Source organism: Mustela nivalis (genome assembly GCF_964662115.1).
Source record: "Mustela nivalis genome assembly, chromosome: 9".
NCBI classification, from domain to species: Eukaryota; Metazoa; Chordata; class Mammalia; order Carnivora; family Mustelidae; genus Mustela; species Mustela nivalis.
The window spans coordinates 119441078-119461086 of NC_139028.1; the positions used below are offsets into that span (position 1 = coordinate 119441078).

At 52.3% G+C, this 20009-nt stretch overlaps 1 protein-coding gene across 12 annotated transcripts in view; it reads right to left on the bottom strand.

Annotated features, from left to right (window-relative positions):
* Window positions 1-20009, bottom strand: part of AP2A2 (adaptor related protein complex 2 subunit alpha 2) — a 78745-nt gene that overhangs the window by 45213 nt on the left and 13523 nt on the right. For 3 of the 12 annotated variants that reach the window (XM_082749334.1, XM_082749342.1, XM_082749333.1), the window contains exon 2: window positions 200-383. The exons of 8 other annotated variants lie outside the window; for them this stretch is intronic. The gene's annotated coding sequence lies outside the window, so the exon portion shown is untranslated. Of the gene's footprint in view, window positions 1-199; window positions 384-17778; window positions 17902-20009 lie in introns of those variants that run through there. One more of the 12 variants, XM_082749343.1, reaches the window with a different exon arrangement.

Below are 20009 nucleotides of genomic sequence, written 5' to 3' on the forward strand. Positions count from 1 at the left end.
TTTCCCGACCTGGAGCAGGTGGCCATGAGCACAGCGCCCCGGCGGCCCCTGCTGACGACAGGCAGCTTGACCCACAGCAAACTGCTGTGCAGGCATGTGCGGCCGAGCGTGCCTGTGTGCGAGCGCGGATGTGTGTCTGGGTGTGAGCGTGCACCCGCGAGTGCGCACCCGTGACCCCTTGTGCACACGCGCTTCTCACCGGCGTACAGGAATCCACTTCTCCCCTACAGGGCCGGAGAGCCAGAGGGGCAGGAACCTGTGCTGTGCAGCCGTAAGGGGTCGGTCCGGAGCGGAGCTCGGGGTTAGAAGTGACGCTAAATGAGCGGGACCAGCTGTCGTAGGAGCCACAGGTCTTAGCCGGGACTGGAAAGCGTTAAATCAAACTAGAAGCGCGTGAAGCGAGAGGCGTTACCACCAGGACAGACGGAACAACACAAGCGAGCCAGGCGGCGGCTGCAGAACACAACCGAGGGGGCGGCGGCCTCGCACCAGAGCTTCCTCGCAGCGGCCGCTTCACGGCAAACACACGACCACGCGCTGCTGTCCCGCCACGGCCGGCGGCGAGGCGTCCCTGGACAGGGGCACGGGCACACACGCGGGGGGCCGGAGAGCCAGGCAGCGCACTCCCTCCCTGGGAAAAGCCCCAAGGCCACAGGCCTCCGCGCAGCTCGTCGGCCGAGGCGGAGAGAGGAGAGCGGCCGGCCCGCCGGACCGGAGGGAGGGAGGCCCGAAGCGGAGCTCCGAAGGCTGAGCCTGGGGCCCAGGGGAGCTGAGCCGCCGCCCGCCGCGCGCACACCGGGGCCTGCTCCGAGTCCCGCCGAGCAGCAGACGAGCGGAGGGTCGGGGAAGGCCCCGGGAAGCAGGGCAAGCCCGGAACCTGCGAAAGCGGTCGCCGAGGCCGCAGCCGCACCGACCCTGGCCCCCGCCATCCGCTCAGAAAACTGCCCTCACATACGCGTCAGCCACAGCGAGTACCGGGCTCACCTCCCACGGGAGCGGACGTCAGAACAGAGGCCGCGGGAGCAGACCAGCAGCCCCAGGAACAAGGAAAGGGCCCCGGGAAGGCCCCCGGCCAGAAGCAAGCAAAAGCAGAGCCCTCTCCTTCAAAGTATGCGGAGAGACACGAAGAAAACACAGTCCACTAGAAAAATTCAGGCATCCGGGAACAGACGTCAAGTAAATCAGAAGTAAGCGCTCCGGAAACGAAGACTAGCGCGGCAGCGATACGAGCACAGATGACAGAGGTCTCGGCAGGAGAAGACACGAGGACGCTCCTGGCGCCGCGCAGCAACGAAGGGCTCAAGACAAAAGTCGCGAACGCCGTGACGGAGCGAGACCCACCCTGGGGCCAGCAGAGCCCCGAAGGGAAGGGCCAGCGCGGCAGCAGGGCAGACTGCAGCTGTCACCCAACGGCCTCCCCGAAACCTCCACACCTGTACCTGGGCGTCCTGACCCCAAATAACACGAACCGACACCTACTTTCATGACAGCGCCCGACTGCAAAGGGAAAGTCCTCTGAACACCGAAGAAGCGCAAGCAGCTCACGCGAGAAGGAAAATCGAAGACACTCGGAGTCTGGCCGAGCCCCGCCACAGAAGCAAACGTGACGGCAGAGCCCCACGCAAGGAAACGTGCGACCGGGACTCTCCATCCAGCACAGTCAGCCCCCGCGCGCCCGGCGCAAACCTGACCGAGGGCGAGGGTCCAGAGCGCCATGGGCGTGCCGCAGGCCCCCCGCGACAGTCCATGGCAGCGAGCGGGCACCGAGGCTCCCGGGGACAGCCACGGAGCCGCACGGAGGTGAGGAAAGGGGGAAAACACGCAGGCCGCGGCCGGGCGGGGCAGGAGCGGCACTGGGCCGGGTGGCCCCGTCACCACACTGACGGTGGCGGGCTCAGAGCCTGTCGTGCTGCAACAGCATGAAGGTCACTCACGAGCGATCAGGACATAGCCTACCCGGGCACCCCCAGCGTCCTCGAGATCCTGGGGCGGACGAGCTTCAGGAGAAAAGCCCGGCTGTCCCAACCTGAGCTAGAGTCCACAAGGGCCTCGTGAGGCATTTTCCCCTCGAGATGCGCACGTGTGTCCCCTCCAGCTGTCCTCACAGGAGGCTCAGAACAAGACGATGTCGGTGGCCGAGCGCACCCCCACCTCCAGGCTGTGCTCCGGGAGCACCATGTCACACTACAAGAAGCCAGGCTTCCCGGCAAAACTGCCGAACCCACGACTGGGCGAGGCCCACGGCCACCTGGACTTGACGAGGACTCTCAAAGCCGCACAGCACCAGGGCCACGTCGGGAACACTCGGCACCCAGCGGAGAGACGCCGTGAGCCAAAGGGGGGACGGCCCGAGCTCCAAAAAGGATAAAAAGTGCCGTGGCCAAAATTCACAAGAACAATTAAATCCGTGAGTTCAAAATTGTATTTAAAAAAAAAGCACCTCATTAGCTGAGGATATTAAGGAACAAATTAACTTGGAAACTAGGCACTGGAAGAAAGAGCCAAGCAGCTGTCGTGCCTCTTCCACATGAAGCGCCCCCGGGCAGCCGCTCAGGAAGGGAAGGGGCTCTCGGTCCGAGCATCCCAACACGTCCATGGAAGGGACGGGCCGACCACCACCGGGCGTCCTCCCAAAGGACTGCCTGGGACAGAGCAGGGAGGCGCACAGCGGCTAGGTCACGGGCGTCAGCAGACACAGCACGAGCCCCCCGGAACGGCAGGGCAGCACCTCGAGTCTGGCCAAGGTGTCAGCTACATGTGATCTGGCCTCCGTCCCCAGCTGCCAGACGGCCAAGAGCACGGGGGACCCCGCTAGGGGTTCCCAACGTAACGCCCCTTACGCGTCTGGGTCTTCAACAGCCTGCTGTGAGGAAAGGAACGCGGACGGAAATACTGAAGAACAGGAAATGTTTAGGAGCGCGCAAGACCGAAGCACAGCGTTCAGGCGCACCCGTGTGAGAGACCCGTAAGGGGTGCAGAGGTTTTGGGGAGGTGAATGGGAAAGGGCACGTGGAAGGGCCTCTGGGGCCATCACCCCGGTGGAAGTGACGAGGGTGTTCCCCTTAGCATAACTCGTGAACCTCCAGGCCCAGGTTTCCCGGGACGCCTCCTGTTTTCCTGCACAACGCAGAGAACAGAAGAGCAGACTGCCTAGTGAGGCAGTGGACCCAAGTGCAGGGATGTTCACGCCGAAGCTGGACGCTGCCCTGCTGGGTCCTCGGGTGCATCTGACCACAGCTTCCCCTGCACGAAACCCGAGTCTCTTCCACGGGCAGAGGGGGCCATCCACGCCTCCAGCGCGGCCTGCGCACGAGGTCCCGCGCACTGTGCATCACGCTCCCGTAAGGGGGACCCACGGAGATTCTCTGGAACCCCTAGCCATGCCCTTCTCCCCCCACCCTGAGTCCTCCGCAGCCGCGTCCCCTCCCCCTCCCCCTTCCAACTAAGCAGTGAGGATGGCAGCCTCAAGACACCCCCGACCTCTCCGAACAGGGTGGAGTGCCCCTCAAGCCTGCTGCCACAGTGACCTCGGTCTCCCAGGCACTTCCTGTCCCTGCCCCCACCCGATCCTCCCCCACCTCAACAGCCTTGCACAGGCACGCGCAAACACACACACACACACACACCCTGCCACAGGGCTGGCTGGCGACCAACAGAGACAAAGGAGGCTGGGCAGGATGAGTGGGGTTCCCTCTCGAGGGGAGGAGCCCATCAGCCCACGCAGGGACTCCCAGCAAGAGGGGAACTCACAAGATGCTGCACAGACACCTCAGTGGAGGGCCCAGTGCGGGAGCCTCCCTGGGCTCCGGTTTAGGCCAGACCACCCAAATCACTGGGCTGGGCCCAGACTATGGCCCAGGGCCACCATCTCACGCAGAGACACCACCATGGAGGCCAAGGAGCACCAGCCCTCACAACACAGCCCACAGATGGAGCCCTTAACTGGACACGGGGCGGCTCGGACTCCACTGACCAAGGCTATCCCCAAGCACCAACCCTGAAAACGCCAAAGGGGAATTGCACCTGCTGCACTGGGCTCGAACATGCCGGTCTAAGGTAAGTTTTAAAGGAAATCTAGGGGCACCTGGATGGCGCAGAGGGTCAAGCCTCTGCCTTCGGCTCAGGTCATGATCTCAGGGTCCTGGGATCGAGCCCCGCATGGGGCTCTCTGCTCGGTGGGGAGCCTGCTTCCTCCTCTCTCTGCCTGCCTCTCTGCCTACTTGTGATCTCTGTGGGTCAAATAAATAAAATCTTTTTTAAAAAATTAAAAAATAGGGGTGCCTGGGTGGCTCAGTGGGTTAAGCCACTGCCTTCGGCTCAGGTCATGATCTTAGGGTCCTGGGATCGAGCCCCGCATCGCGCTCTCTGCTCAGCAGGGAGCCTGCTTCCTCCTCTCTCTCTCTGCCTGCCTCTCCATCTACTTGTGATTTCTCTTAAAAATAAAATCTTTAAAAAAAAAAATTAAAAAATAAAAAATAAGGAAATCTAGTATGACTGCAAGTGACCGATAATCCATATAAGGGTTAACACATTCAAACCAACAAGATGTCCTAAATTTACCAAATGCCCAGGCAGGAGGCCCCTTCCACGGTGCACCATCAATTCACCATTGTCCGTGACGTGAGGACATCGCAGAGCAACCTGTCCACCGGGGTTGGGCAAGGGCTTCCCTGGCAAAGGCTAGTTCCTTCTCACTCATTCTGTACCTCTCTCCAGGCAGAGGACACCAAGAGCAACCAAGCCACCCCACACTGCTGGGAGCAAATCTAGCAAAACATCTTTTCAGATGAAGCATTAGCTTTCAGGATGGGGAGAGGTTTACTGCCCACCCCGACTTCAAAAACCAATTTCCGAAGGGAAAATCTGTCGACGAGAGTAACTGGACTGCAGCAACGAGCCTCACCGGGCTTGACCTGCTCCACGGTGAAGACATTCTGGTCTCGGCCACCCTGTGTGTCTCTATCTAAACGCAGCAGGTCAGGCAGCTGCTGAGGGCACTGAGCTCCTAGCAGGCAATCCGACCCACAGTGAACTTAGAGCTCTGCGAGCTAATGAATAACCTGGACTAGCCCAAAACCACTGCCCAAAAACGAGCTACAATTTGTGCCCAGTAAGTAGCAAAGAACGCACTCTGTGGAGAGGCTTCGATAAAAGCTCCTGGATTTTCAGAATTATGGCCCCTGGTCATTCTTCTGGAATAACATGCTGGTTAATGATTTCTTCTTGTTTCCATGCTGAACTAATCAACCGACAGTAATATGTTCTGTGACCCCAACTTTGGAAACAGAGAGTACAGGAGCCCATCACAACTCACCAAAGATACCAAACCACTAAAATGTGAAGGGTGTAAGTATGAAATTCACAATAAAATTTGGTCTAAATAGAGAACTTTGGTCTGTATATAAATGCTTTCACTACATAAACCTAAAGCCCAAAATTTACCAAACAAAAGCCTATTTTTTTTTAAGTTTACTTATTTTCAGCAATCTACGCCCAATGTGGGGCTGGCACTCGACCCCGAGATCACGAGTTACACTCTCTGTCCGAGCCAGGCGCACATCCCCAAAAACCCATTTCTGAAGGAAGATACTGTTGCTGAAGTTCCACGGAAGGGGCAAGCACGGGGGTCCACAAAGTCGGCCACCGAGCCGGGACCGGAATGCTGCCCCATGTCTCCGCAGCTGCGTGGCCCTGCCGTGCCTCAATTTCTCCTTCCTTACAGGGGACGACCATCCTTCAACGCGCCGTAACAAGCAAAAACTGCACACAGCGCCGGGAGCGCAGAAGGGCTGAGGAATCCTCCTCGGGGATACGCTGCACATTTTCTCCTTACTCCTGTGCAGGAAGTGGCGGTCTCAGCACAGAAACCCTCAGCGACCACAAATCAGAAGAAAAGACTTCCAAGGTCAAAGTCGTTCTGCCACAGGAGATAGAGACACCCTGACCTCTGACAAATGGCCGCCGGACCGGCTCTTCTTCACTGAATATGGCTGACACACAATCGTGTTAGTTTCAGGTATAAAACACCGGGATTCAACGTTTATATACATTCCAAAGGGACCGCCCCTGGGGCACCCGGCTGGCTCAGTCAGGTACTGTCTGACTCCCAGCTTTAGACCAGGGCGGGATCTGCCAGGTGGTGAGATGGGGCCCCGGCCGCACACCCAGGCGGGCGTCTGCTTGAGACTCTCTGGTGCGCGGCTCCTGCGGTCACAGGCTCTTTCTCTCTGTAATGTTTTTAGAAAAGGGATCACCACTCTAAATGCAGCTGCCGTCTGTCATCCTACTAAGCGGTTATGTATTATGAGCCATACATTACATCCCCATGTCTGATTTATTTTATAACCGCTACTCTGTTCCTTTTAACCCCCTGCCCCTTTTTTGATCAAGCCCCAAACCTCCTCCATGGCAATCACTAGTATGTTCTGATATTTTTTTCCCCAAGATTTATTTGGGAGAAAGCGAACCTCCAAGCAGGGAGGAGGGGCAGAGGGAAGGGGAGAGAAAGTGACAATCCTAAGCTTATTCCGCACTGAGAGCAGAGCCCACCCAAGCTCGACTCAGACCCTAAGACCATGCCCTGAGCTGAAATCAAGAGTCAGACGTTCAGGGGCTTAAGCCTCTGTCTCCGGCTCACGTCATGATCTCAGGGTCCTGGGATCGAGCCCCGCGTCGTCAGGCTCTCTGCTCAGTGGGGAGCCTGCTTCCCTCTCTCTCTGCCTGCCTCTCTGCCCACTTGTGATCTCTGTCAAATAAATAAAATCTTTAAAAAAAAAAAAAGAGAGAGAGAAATAGCCTTAAAAAAAGGGGGGGGGGGGTCAGACGCTCAACCAAACAAGCCACCCAGGCGCCCCCATTTTGTTGGGGTTTTAATACTCTATTTTTTTTGAGAGCGAGAACAAGCAGGGAGGAGAGGCCGAAGCAGAGGAGAAGCAGGCTCCTGGCCGAGCACGGAGCCCGATGCAGAGCTCAATCCCAGGACCCTGGGGTGGCCACCTGAGCTGAAGGCAGAGGCTCAACGGAGTGAGCCATCCAGGCGCCCCTAAAGTTTTACTTCTTAAGGAATCTCTGTGCCCAACGTGGGCCTCAAACTGACAACCTCAAGATTGAGAGTCTCATGGCCCACTGACCGAGCCAGCCAGGTGCCCGGCTTCTCACTTTCCTGAGAGCATTCTGAAGCATCAAAGGCTCAATTCTGATGAAGTCTAATTCTCTTGTCACTTACACTTCTGTCAGTGTGTCTGACCGTTTCCCGAGGTCACCAAAACCTACTTCTATATTTCCTTGTAAGAGTTCTATAGCTTCAGCTTTCCCATTTAGGCTTAGGACCATTGTCAGTTAACTTTTGCGGCGAGTGTGAGGCAGGGGTCAATTTCATTCTTTTCCGCGCGGATGTCCGGTTCTCCCAGCACCGTTAACTAAGAGACTCTTCTCTGCCCTCACTGAACCGGCACTTGGCACTCTTGTCAAAAATCAAATGACCAAAAATGTAAAATGTATTGTCTTCTCAGTATCATTCCATTAATCTATACCTACCGTTCTGCCATAACGACACTGTCTTGATTACTTTGTATTACGTTTTGGAAAAGGGAAGTGAATCCATCAACTCCGCTTATCCTTTCCAAGACTACTTTGACCACTCTGAGTCCCTGGAATTTTTATGTGAATTTTAGAATCAGCTTATCTCGAGGCAAGGGGGAGGGGGAACCGAGGATCTTTTTTTTAATAAGGGTGCACTAAATCCCTAGGTTAATTGGGGATTATTGGTGTCTCCCAATCCACAAACATGGGGCGTCCTTAGGACACCTTTACTCCCTTTCAACAACTGTCTGCAGTTAACTGTACGAGCCTCACATGCTGCTACAGCTTATTCCTTCACAGTTTATCCTGGGGCTCCAACTCGCAACCCCAAGGGTCAGAGATATATGCTCCGCCACCTGAGCCAGGCAGGTGCTCCTGTATTTTGTTTCTTGATGCAATTATAAATAGGACAGTCTCCTTCATGGTTGGTGTAGAGAAATACAACTGACTTTTCTCTATTAATTCTATATACCACAACCTTGCTCAACCCATTTGTAATTCTAACAGTTTTCTCCTGGATTCCTTAGGATTTTCTATGCACAGAATGGTGGCAGCTCCACACGGGGTCCGTTCTCTTTCTTTCCAACCTGGATACCCTTTTCCCTTTCTCTTTTCACTGCCCAGGCTACAATCTCCAGGAGTAAACGGGAGCAGTGACAGCAGAAACATCCTTGTCATGTTCCCAATCTTAAAGGGAAATATTCGGTCTCTCACCATTAAGTCAGATCTCAGCTGTAGACGTTTCATAGATATCCTTTATCAAATCAAGACACTCCCTCATATTTCTAGTTTGTTGAGTATTTCTATCCTAAGAGTGTATTTGCGGGACAGCTGGGTGGCTCAGTCAGTTAAGCATCTGCCTTCGGCCCAGATCATGATCACAGGATTAAAAAATAAATAAACTTAAAAAAAAAAAAAAACAAGACTTTAGCTTCTAGATTCACAACAGATTTCATACTGTAGTTTTCTTTCTTCTAATGTGTTTGTCTGATCCTGTTATTAGTATAATAATTACCTCAGAGGGGCGTCTGGGTGGCTCAGTGGGTTAAAGCCTCTGCCTTCAGCTCAGGTCATGATCTCAGGGTCCAGGGATCAAACCCCGCGTCGGGCTCTCTGCTCCTCAGGGAGCCTGCTTCCTCCTCTCTCTGCCTGCCTCTCTGCCTACTTGTGATCTGTGTCTGTCAAATAAATAAAATCTTTAAAAATAATGATAATAACCTCAGAATAAGTTAGAGTATTCCTTCCTCTTCTATTTCTTTTTTTTTTTTTAAGATTTTTTTCTAAATTTATTTATTTGAGAGAGAGAGAGTACACGCGTGCACAAGCAGGGGGAGCAGCAGAGGGACAGTAGGAAGCGGACTCCCAGCCGAGCAGGGAGCCCAGCGTGGGGCTCGATCCCAGGACCCTGGGATCATGACCCAAGCTAAAGGCAGACCCTTAACCAACTGAGCCACCCAGGTGCCCTTCTATGTCTTTTCAAAGAGTGTGGGAAGGATCAGAACTGTTTACTTGAGTGCTTGATAGAATTCACCAGTGGAGCTATCTGGGCCAGGATTTATTCTTGTGGGAATGTTTAAATTACTAATACAATTTCTTTACTTGTTGTAAACCTATGCAGATTTTTTGTTTCTTCTTGAGTCAATTTCAGTTATTTGTGTCTTTCTACAAATTTCTCCATCTTATTTAAATTACCCAATTTGGGGGGCGCCTGGGTGGCTCAGACGTTAAGCATCCGCCTTCGGCTCAGGTCATGATCCCAGGGTCTTGGGATCGAGCCCCACATCAGGCTCCCTGCCTGGCGGGAAGCCTGCTTCTCCCTCTCCCACTCCCCCTGCTTGTGTTCCCTCTCTTGCTGTGTCTCTCTCTGTCAAATAAATAAAATCTTGAAAAAAAAAAATAAATCACCTAATTTGGGGTATACAATTATTCAAAGCATTCCATTACAATGCTTTTTATCTCTGCAAAGTCAGTAGTAACGTCCCTTCTTTCATTCTTTTTTTTTTTTTTTAAGATTTTATTTATTTATTTGACAGACAGAGATCACAGGCAGGCAGAGAGGCAGGCAGAGAGAGAGGAGGAAGCAGGCTCCCCGCCGAGCAGAGAGCCCGATGCGGGGCTTGATCCCAGGACTCTGGGATCACGACCCGAGCTGAAGGCAGAGGCTTTAACCCACTGAGCCACCCAGGCGCCCACCTTCTTTCATTCTTGATTTCAGTAATTTTGAGTCTTTCCTTTTTTTCTTGGTCTAGCTAAAGTTTTGTCAGTTTTGCTGATCTTTTCAAAGAACCAATCTTTGATCTAATCTTTGTTATTTTCTTCTTTCTGCTTGCTTTGGGTTTTGTTTGCTCTTTTTTTTTTTTCCTGAATTCTTAAAGTGAAATATTAGGCTAACGATTTGAGATCTTCTTTCTTAAGTAGGTATTTGCAGCTGTAAGCCCCCCCCCAAGCCCTGCTCTTACTGCATCTCTTACGTTTTGGCAGATTGGGCTATTTTCATTTATCTTATTCTTTTACTCTCCCTTTGTTCAGGGAGATCATTAAGAAGATGAGATTCCCAGTTAACCAGAGACCTAGACGCAGGCAATCAGCACCTCCTCACCGCCACCCTGTCCTTGGAATGTGGGTTCCCCTTGGATTCTCCTCTCCCAAAAGCTGCAGCAAGTGTAGGGACAGCCTCGAGAGATCGATGCGGTCCTGAGACCATCTGGACAGTACCCGTGACTGAAGCCAGTCAAGGCCTCTACGGAAACTTTGTAAGGAGTGGTGAGTGGACACAGAGACCCGTGAGTCCTGCAGCTGCTCAAGCCGTCCTCACTTGTTAAGTAGTTTTGCTTATGAAACCCGCCGCCTACCACTCTGCAGCAGCCCGCTCTTCAGTCCGTCTCTCCCTGCCCTCCAAACAGAGCCTAGCGTCCACTAATGCCCAGGAAGCTCCCAAGGAGCTTACAACCCAACACCCTGTGTCTTCTTCTGTGACGCGGTGGCTCCTGAGGGCAGTGTTTGATCTTCACAAACTTGTCAATTTTCCAAATTTCCTTCTATCACTGATTTTTCTACTTTCATCCCATTGTGGCTGAAGAACATATTTTGTATTATTTCAATCCTTTTAAATTCACTGAGGCTTTTGTTTATGGCCTAACAGACGCTCTAGGCTGAAGGATGCCCCCGTGCACTGGAGGAGAGGGTGTGAACTCCGCTCGCTCTGGGGGGAAATAGTCCATACATGTCAGGTCTGGCTGGTCCGCAGTGCGGAGTCTCTATCCGCTGCTAATCATGTCTGCTTGTGTGTCGATCCCTGAAAGCGGCGCAAAGTCTCCAACATCACAGTCATCTACTTCTCCCTCTGAGCTTATCACGAATTTCGTCTCTGTAATTCGGGCTCTGTTACTAAGTGGGACTACATTTATGCTGATGTATCTTGAGAGAGTCACTCCTTACCATTATAAAATGTTCTTCTAGGTCTCTAAATTTTTGTCTTAACGTCTATTCTGTCTGATCCTAGCACAGCCTCTTGAGCTCTCTTCTGGTTACTACTTACAAGACATATTATTTTTCTTCCTCTTACTTGCTGTCTTTTAATCTAAAGACTACCTCTGCTTCTGTTATTTTTTTAAGAAGGCTCAACACAGGGCTTGAACTCACAACCCTGAGACCAAAACCTGAGATTAGAGCAAGAGTCACTCAACCCACAGAGCCACCCAGGTGTCCCCATGTCTGCCATTTAATGCAAGCGTTTAATCTGGTTACATAAAATAATTACTGATAAGGTAGGATTCTTATCTGCCATTTTGCTTATTTTTGATATATCTTGTACCTCTGTTCCTATATTCTTCCCTGACAGTCTTCTTTTGTGTTATTTTTTAGTGCACCACTTTAATTCCCTTGTTTCTTTTTCTGTACTTTTTTAGCGACTTTCCTAGTAGTTGCCTAGACATTATAATTAGCACCCTAACTTAAAGCGACCCAGTCTGGGTTAACATGAAGGTAACTGTAACAGTTCGGAGAAATTCTACACTGGGATGCGCCGTCCACTCCCGCTCCCTCCTTTGCACTACTGTAATACAAATCACCTCTTTATACATTAAAAGCCCATCAGTACAGTTCTATTTAAACTGTATTTAAATTAAGATTGTTTTATGCAATTGTCCTTTAAACCAGGTAAAAGACAAAAGGTGGTTAAAAACAAACCACCTGCGCTTTTAGTCGCACCCACACAGGCCCCACACAGTCTTAGCTGCGGCTCTTCCTTCGTGGCCTCTATGACTTAATGCCCCGCGTTTCGGCCTGAAGCACTCCCTTTGGTATTTATTGTGGGGCAGGTCTGCGAACAACAGATTCCCTCTCTCTCGTTTACGTAAGGGTATCTTAGTTTCCGCATGTCTGAAGGATGCTTCTGCTGTAGACACAGTCTTGGCTGACAGGCATTTTCTTGCGGCCTTCTGAGCTCCCGGCTTCTGATGAGAAGTGAGCTGTGAATCTTGAAGGTCTCTCAAAAATGAGAAGTCACTTTCCTCACTGCTTTCCAGAACGTCCCCATGTCTTTGTCTTTCAACAGACTGACTGTGACGCGTCTAGATACTGATCTCCCTAGATCGATCCTTCTGAGAGGTCATCTCGGATGCGCAGGTAGGTGTCTGAGACCGAAAGCAGGGAGTTGATGTCTTCAAATAACCTTCGTGCACTTTTCTCCTATTCCTCTCTTTATGAAGCTCTGATTACGGGTGTATCAGTATGCTAGATGACATCCCACAGATCTCCAAAGCTCTGTTCTTTTTTCTTTTAAGATGGTATTTATTTGGGGCACCTGGGTGGCTCAGTAGGCTAAGCCTCTGCCTTCAGCTCGGGTCATGATCCCAGGGTCCTGGGATTAAGCCCTGCATCGAGCTCCTTGCTCGGCAGGGAGCCTGCTTCCTCCTCTCTCCCTGCCTGCCTCTCTGCCTACTTGTGATCTCTCTGTCCAATAAATAAATACAATTTTTTTTTAAAAGATCATATTTATTTATTTATTTGAGAGAGACTGAGCGAGCGAGAGAGAGAGAGAACTAGAGGGAGAAGCAGACTCCACTGCTGAGCCCAACACAGGGCTCAGTCCCAGAACTCCAGCATCACGACCTGGGCCAAAGGCAGACATTGAACAGACTGAGTCACCGAGGTGCCCCTGTTCATTTTTTCTTTGTTTTTTTTTCTTTCTGTTCCTCAGATTAGATTTATACTTACCTTGATATTGATCTTAATTTAATTATCTTAACAAACCAATTCTCAAATTCACGGATTCTTTCTTCTGCCAGCTCAGATCTGCCACTAAGCCCCTCCAGTAAATTTTTCAATCTAGTTATTATATTTCCAACTCCAGAGCTTCTATTTTTTTTTTAATGATTTCTACCTCTTCTTTGATATGCTCTATTTCGTGAGACATCATTTTCATGTTTTAATTCTTCAGACACAGTTTAAGTTCTTGGCACAGATTTAGAATAGCAGATTTGAAGACCTTGTCTAATAAGTTCAACATCTGGACCCTTTGAAGGATAGTTTCTACTGGCTACTTTTTTCCCTGTGTATAGACTATATTTTCCTTTTTCTATGTACATCTCATAATTTTATTGAAAACTGGACATTTTAGGTAATATAATGTGGCGATTCTGGAGACCCAAATGCCCCTCCCCGGGAGTCGCTGGTGTTATCTGCCGTTACTCTGTCTGTGGCTGCGCCTGTTTCTTCAGTGACTTCCTGAACTAGTTCTGTAAAGTCTGTAATTCCCTAGAGTTTACAGCTACCTCAGTCTTGGCTTAGCTGACTTAGTGGTCAGTTCCTGACTGACCGGGGATCTCCTTCAGGGCCTTGAGCAAGTGTCCCAGACACTGCCAAGGAACTCTGGGTGTTAAGCCCGTCAGCACTCGGGCCGGATGGAACTCTGCCTCTGCGCCACTCCCTGTTGGCACCCGGACTCACGACTGGCCGGAGGTGACAGCCTGCGGCCTTCTCAAGTCTTCCCAGGCAGACGTACAATCCTGCGCTCAGGCGGCCTTCCAGACCCACAGAAACCTGTCAGAGCCTGTCAGAGCACCCCGATGGCATGTCACTCTTTGCATCTTCCTGTGAAGATTTAGGCCAGTTGCCTGCTTGCCCCCAACTGTGATATTAAACAAATGTCACTGACTGTTTCCCACGACACACTAGGACAGGGCTTTTCCCACTGAACAAAGTCAAATAATGGTAAGTTCTGCAAATGGGGCTTTTCCGGAAAGCTACAAGCCTGGCCAGACAGTAACCATGCTCTAAGAACAGGACTTTTTGAGGGGCTCCGAACCCGTCCGGTCTCTCCAGTGGCTGCAAGGCTGCTTGTCTCCACAGCTACCTGGTTGTGAAGCTGCTCACTGTCAATGCCGCTGCAAATCACGCGAGAGGAGAACCAGAGGAGGTCAAGTTAGAGGTTCAACAGTTTTGTTGAATAAATCCGCCTGACACTGTTTGAACCTTTGGCTAATTTCCAGAGCTCTGGCAGAATCGGTTAGACCGTTTTTACCACTGTTTTCAATGTCTTTACAGCGGGACGGACTGATAGAGGTTCTCAATCCACCACTCTGAGTAAATGGCATGTCTGCTACAGATTCAAAGCCACTACTAGGAAAGAGTACTTGACCCCCCGCGCCCTGTCGATTCTGCTCTCGGCATCTCCAAAATCCACCCCTTTCCATTCCTACTCCCTCGATTCAGACGCTCACCATCTCCTAGACCAAAGCAATTTCCCGCCTCTAAGCCTAGTCTAAAATCCATCCTCTGCGTTCAAAATTACTATTTTACTAAGAAAAAATAAGTTGCATAGGGTCACTGTCCTGCTTAAAATGCATCAGTGGACCACATCTTCCAGAGGAGGTCCCCCATGCTCTGCTCCGGCCTGTCTCTCCTGCCCTGTCCTACCGCCAGAACCCCACCACCTGCCAGACACTACTCGTGCTAAAGACCGCCCACAACGCCACGCATCCTGCTGCCATTCTTCAGCGAGACGCACGGTGTTCCCCAGTTTCCTGGGCCGTCTCCTTGCACTGTGAGCTTAGTAAGACCTGACCCGAATACTATCTCTGGATGACCTGATTGCTCTCCCCTAAGCTCATCATCACTCATTGTCACTACTCATCTCACACCACTTAACATTATGCATTCAAGGGCTTGAGCAACGCTGAGGACAGAGACCATGTCTCATCATTCCCAATGTTTAATGTGCAAAAACAAACAAACCAAAAACAAAAAGAAAGAAAAAGCCACAGTCTTTCCGATGCTCTACGAAGGCCCTCCATAGCACCTGTCTCCCCAGCTCCGCACACTCTGACCGACCCTCCGGCTCCTCCCTCTGGGCTCGCTCTCCTGCAGCCGCACCGGCCTCCTGCCTCTTGCATACACCGCTCATCTCCCCCGCCCCCCGCCCCGTGGAAGCCTTCCCACGTGTGGTTCCCTCTGTCCAAGGTGTTCTCCCGCTCACTTCCCTATGGCCCAGTGCCTTCAGTTACCTTCGCAGCAAGACCAATCCTGATCAGCCTATTTGGAGTTGAAAACACAGCCTCATGTTCCCCGCCACCTTCTCCCCCTAACTTCTCTCTCTTGCACTTACTGTCTTCCCACATAAGCTATAATTTCTACCAGAATGTACGTGAGCTCCCTGCATGTAGGCAGACTTGTGCGTCCGAGTCACTGGTGTGGCCTCGGAGCGCAGGACAGGACCTGGAACTCAGCAGGTCCTCAGTCGATGCTCCGTGAGGACAGCAGGCCCAGCACACAGAACGCGTTAACAACGGCGTACGTCTGAGTACTCATCATAAGCTGAACTGTCCCAAGAGCTTTTACACACTGAGCTAACAAACCACTAAGTTTGGGGTTGCCTGGGTGGCACAACTGGTTAAGCGTCTGGCTCTTGGTTTCAGCTCCGATCAGGATCTCCGGGTGGGGAAACCAAGCCCAGCATCAGGCTCGGAGCTCAGCAGCGAGTCTAATTGAGACTCTCTCCCTCCGCCCTCTCAATCGCATTCTGTCTCTCTCAGTCTCTAAAGTAAATAAGCAAATAAATCTTAAAAAAAAAAAAAAAAAAGAGGGTGCCTGGGGGTGGGGAGGGCTGCGCATCTGCCTTCAGCTCAGGTCAAGATCTCAAGGTCCTGGGATTGAGCCTTGCATCAGGCTCCCTGCCCAGCGGGAAGCCTGCTTCTCCCTCTCCCGCTCCCCCTGCTTATGTTCCCTCTTGCTAGGTCCCTCTCTGTCAAATAAATAAATAAAAATCTTAAATGGGGAAAAAAAAAAAAAAAAACCCCAGCCAGGGATGCCTGGGTGGCTCAGTCTGTTAAGCATCTGCCTTCGGCCTGGGTCGTGATCCCAGGTCCCTGGGATCGAGTCCCACATGGGGCTCCCTACTCAGCGGGGAGCCTGCTTCTCCCTCTGCCTGCCCCTTCCCCTGCTTGTGCGCACTCTCTCTCTCCCGCTAGCATTCTCTCTCTCTCTGACAAATAAATAATCTTTTAAATAAATAAGTAATAAAATAAATATATACACGTATACATGCAGAATACATGTATATAAAGTCAGTTGGAAACTTACGTAAAAGAAGAAGCCCGGGCGGTAAGAGCCGTCGCCACCATCAGGGATGCCGGAAAGAGAGGACCAAGCAGCGACCACTCAGACCGACAGCGCGAGCTGGGGCCCAGCCGCCCGCGAGAGGGAGAACCAGTGGAAACGAGCCTCCCGAGGACCGAGGACCGGAAAGGCCTAGGAATGCAACCACCAGGTGCCTCGGGAGGTGGGCCTCGGGAGGAGGGCTAAGCCTCTGCAGGGAGCAGCGGGCTCCCTCGGGCACACCCTGCTGTCAGGCAAACTACCCGCCACCACCAGCAGAAGACCAGAGGTTCCCCCTCTGGAAAAGCAGGAACACAGAAGCTCTAGCCCCGGTGACGCCAGCGGAGGCTGGGACACGGGGCCGCACCGAGAAGAGCAGCCCTGAGTGACGACTCACCGGTGGGGAACCCGCCGTCCCGGGTGAGCTGGGCTTACAGCTCCCGCCTGCCTCACCAGGCAAGAGACGAGACTGAAGCGTCCCTCTGGAGAGACTGAGGAGACCACTGACGTGCAGGTTCCCCCAGGGACAGAGACCCCTCCCCCTCACCGAGCAGGGAGGCCTCCGGCGGGAGCTCTGACCGCCCAGGCGCGTGCGGGCCCAGGGTCCCGCCACCGGGCGTCCGGGAAGTGCCCACAGCACGACCCAGAGACCAGAGCGAGCCTGCAGGAGAGGCTCTACGGAGCAAGACACTCCCAAGCAATACAGAGAAAATACAGGGTTTTTTAATATTTTATTTATTTATTTATTTGACAGACAGAGAGGCAGGCAGAGAGAGGGGGAAGCAGGCTCCTCGCGGAGCAGACAGTCCGATGCGGGGCTCGATCCCAGGACCCTGAGACCATGACCCGAGCCGAAGGCAGAGGCTTTAACCCACTGAGCCACCCAGGTGCCCCGAAAATACAGTTTTAAGAACCAGATAACACCAAAAAAAGGAGAACTCAGACAATAAGAAAGGCCTCGAATTATAAGAGTACTTGCAGAAATTTTTAAAAGTTCAAAAGAAAGGCCAGAGGACAAAGTTGCAAGTGTCAGAAATGAAGGAGCACAGGGAAAAAGAAATGGAAGAGGAAAGATAAAAAGGCAAGAAAATGTGAGTCAAGAGGTCAACCCTCACCTCTTAACAGAAGACCGGTGAAGGAGAAGAAAGTGAAAGGGAATTATCAAAGAGATAAAACACGAGCGCCCACACCCACACCGAGAGGACACCCAGACGAAAAAGGTCACCTGGAGCCCGGGGGGCTCAGTCCGAGAAGCGGATGCCTTCGGCTCAGGTCACCATCCGGAGTCCCAGGACTGAACTCAGCAGGGAGTCTGCTTCTCCCTCTGACTTCTCCCCTCTCATCCTCTCTCTCTTTCTCTCTCTCTCAAATAAATAAATAAAATTTTTAAAAACAGAGAGAGAGAGAAAGGTCACCATGTGCCACGCCCCTGGCACAGCACCTTAAAATCGCAGACACTAGACACCAGGAATACAGCTGAGCCTTCAAAATTGAGGAAAAGTTACTTTCAGCTAGAATTCTACCAGAGCCAAATTCTCAATAAAGTACAATGGTAAAAAAACGCATTCTTTTCAAAATTGCAAAATCTCTGAAGAATTTTACCTGCTACACACTCTCACCCAGCACAAAGCAACAGCAGCCCAGAGGACAGACACGGAGGTCCAGCCAGAGACAAGGCCCTCGGGACTACAAGGAAGGGAAGTCCCAGCAGGACAGCGTGAGCAGAACCGACCAGTCCAGAGGACGAGGCAGAACCGATCACCGCACGAAGGCCATGTCCAACACGCAAGGTAGGGGCTGAGAGGCTGCCGGCTGACCCGGACTCTTCCAGTCACACCCAGACGGTCACGGCTGAAAAGCAACCGGAGCGTTAATGCATACAAAAAAAGTAGAGGCCATTGGGCTGGCTCAGTTGGTGGAGCACGTGACTCTTGATCCCAGGATCATAAGTTCGAGCCCCACACGGGCTCGTAGTAGTAGTACAGATTACTTAAAAATAAAATCTTTAAAAACAACAAAAGTACGAAAGCAGTAATTAACACCAAAGATATTAAGTTGAATTACCGAGCCAGCTGGGGGGCTCCGTTGGTAACGCATCTGACTTTGGCTCAGGTCGTGATCCCAGGGTCCTGGAAGTGAACCCCACGTCGAGCTCCCTACTCAATGGGGAGCCTGCTTCTCCCTCTCCCTCTGCTGCTCTCACTCTCCTACTCTAATAAATAAAGAAAAAAAAATTTTTTTAAGATTTTCTTTCTTTATTTGACAGAGATCACAAGTAAGCAGAGAGGCAGACAGAGAGAGAGGAGGAAGCAGGCGCCCTGCAGAACAAAGAGCCCGATGCGGGGCTTGATCCTAGGACCCTGAGATCATGACCTGAGCCGAAGACACAGGCTTAACCCACTGAGCCACCCAGGCGCCCCAAGAAAATCTTCTTTAAAAAAAAGTTGACTACCATTCTCAGCTGAGAGTATTTTCAGACATTAAATGCTATACATTAATTAAACAAAATATTGCGGCATGTTAGAGAATGACACAAGGAAAGCTCAGGTAAATTAAATCCTTACCCTCCAAAGTAAGAAGTCAGTAAATCATAACTAAGTGGGAAGAAACACCCATAAGTGGTATAACATGGCATTCAGTAATTACATTTTTTTACAGTAAATATGACAAAAAATGCCGTGAAACGAAAATAAATGACTCTGCGGTTCAGGAATGGGGAGATGAGGCCGAGGTCAAGTGTTTTACAAGGAACTGCTTAAACTGCACTCTTGATTTTAACCTCCTTGTAACTTTTCAAAACCTTCAGGACCAGACGAGACAGGAAAATAACAAGAATGCACACAACGGAGAAGACCATTGCCCACCGTGACACGACCTCTCTCCACGCCACGCCCGGCTCACCACCGTTGGTGATGAATGTCCACGCACATGGCCTTGACCTCCGCTCCTCACATGGTCTGGTCCCCGCCCGAGACACCCCGCCAAAGTCACCCTCCCACCCATGGTCCACCGCAGGTGTCCTGCCAGCCCCGACCTTCCAGCCCACTCCGGCAGGTAAGCCAAGTCTTCTGGCAGCCATGAGCCCCCCGACCCCAGGACCTGGTCTTCTCTCCCTCTCCCTCTCTCTTTCCCTCCCTCTTCCCTGCCCCTTCCCCATGGTCACCCCGTCGCAGCCAGCTTCAGCCCCACCACACGTGCCAAGTCCTGACCCTGCTTCTCTGTCTGGGCACCCTCCCTGCTGAATCCAATTCCTGGCCACCTGGCACCACACACGGCCCGGACAGCTGAGTGTGCCTGCGGAAAGCACACACCCAGTCGCTGGGCCGGCCTCGCACGCGCGCGCCGGGAGCCCAGGGAAGCCCTGCCCGGCTCTCCTAGGCTCTCCCGAACCGCCACCCCACGGCTTCCCCTCTACCCCCAAGAGCCGCTCCCTCACCGCCCCCACTGGCCACCAGAGAGCCCCCCCCCCTGCCCCGACAGCACTGGAGCGCTCACACCCCCCCCCCCCCCCCCGACAGCACTGGAGCGCTCACACCACCGCCCCTGCTCCTCAGCGTTTCCCCACCCCTCCCGCACCTTCTCCCTGGCTCTTCTTTCTCTCTCCCAGCAGCCCACAAACAGGCTCTACCTCCCCCACGCCCCAGGGCCCTCACCTTCCTTCCCTGGTTCAGAGCCTCCTAACCCTCTGCCTGCTTCCCCACCCCTCCTCTTCCCAACACCACCAGCAGAATTCTTCCCGAAGCAAGTCCCTTCTCTGCTAACCGCCCGCCCTCCTCCCCACTGGCTCCCCGTCACTCAGGATGAAACCCAGAGCTCTCCGATCAGCCACGAGA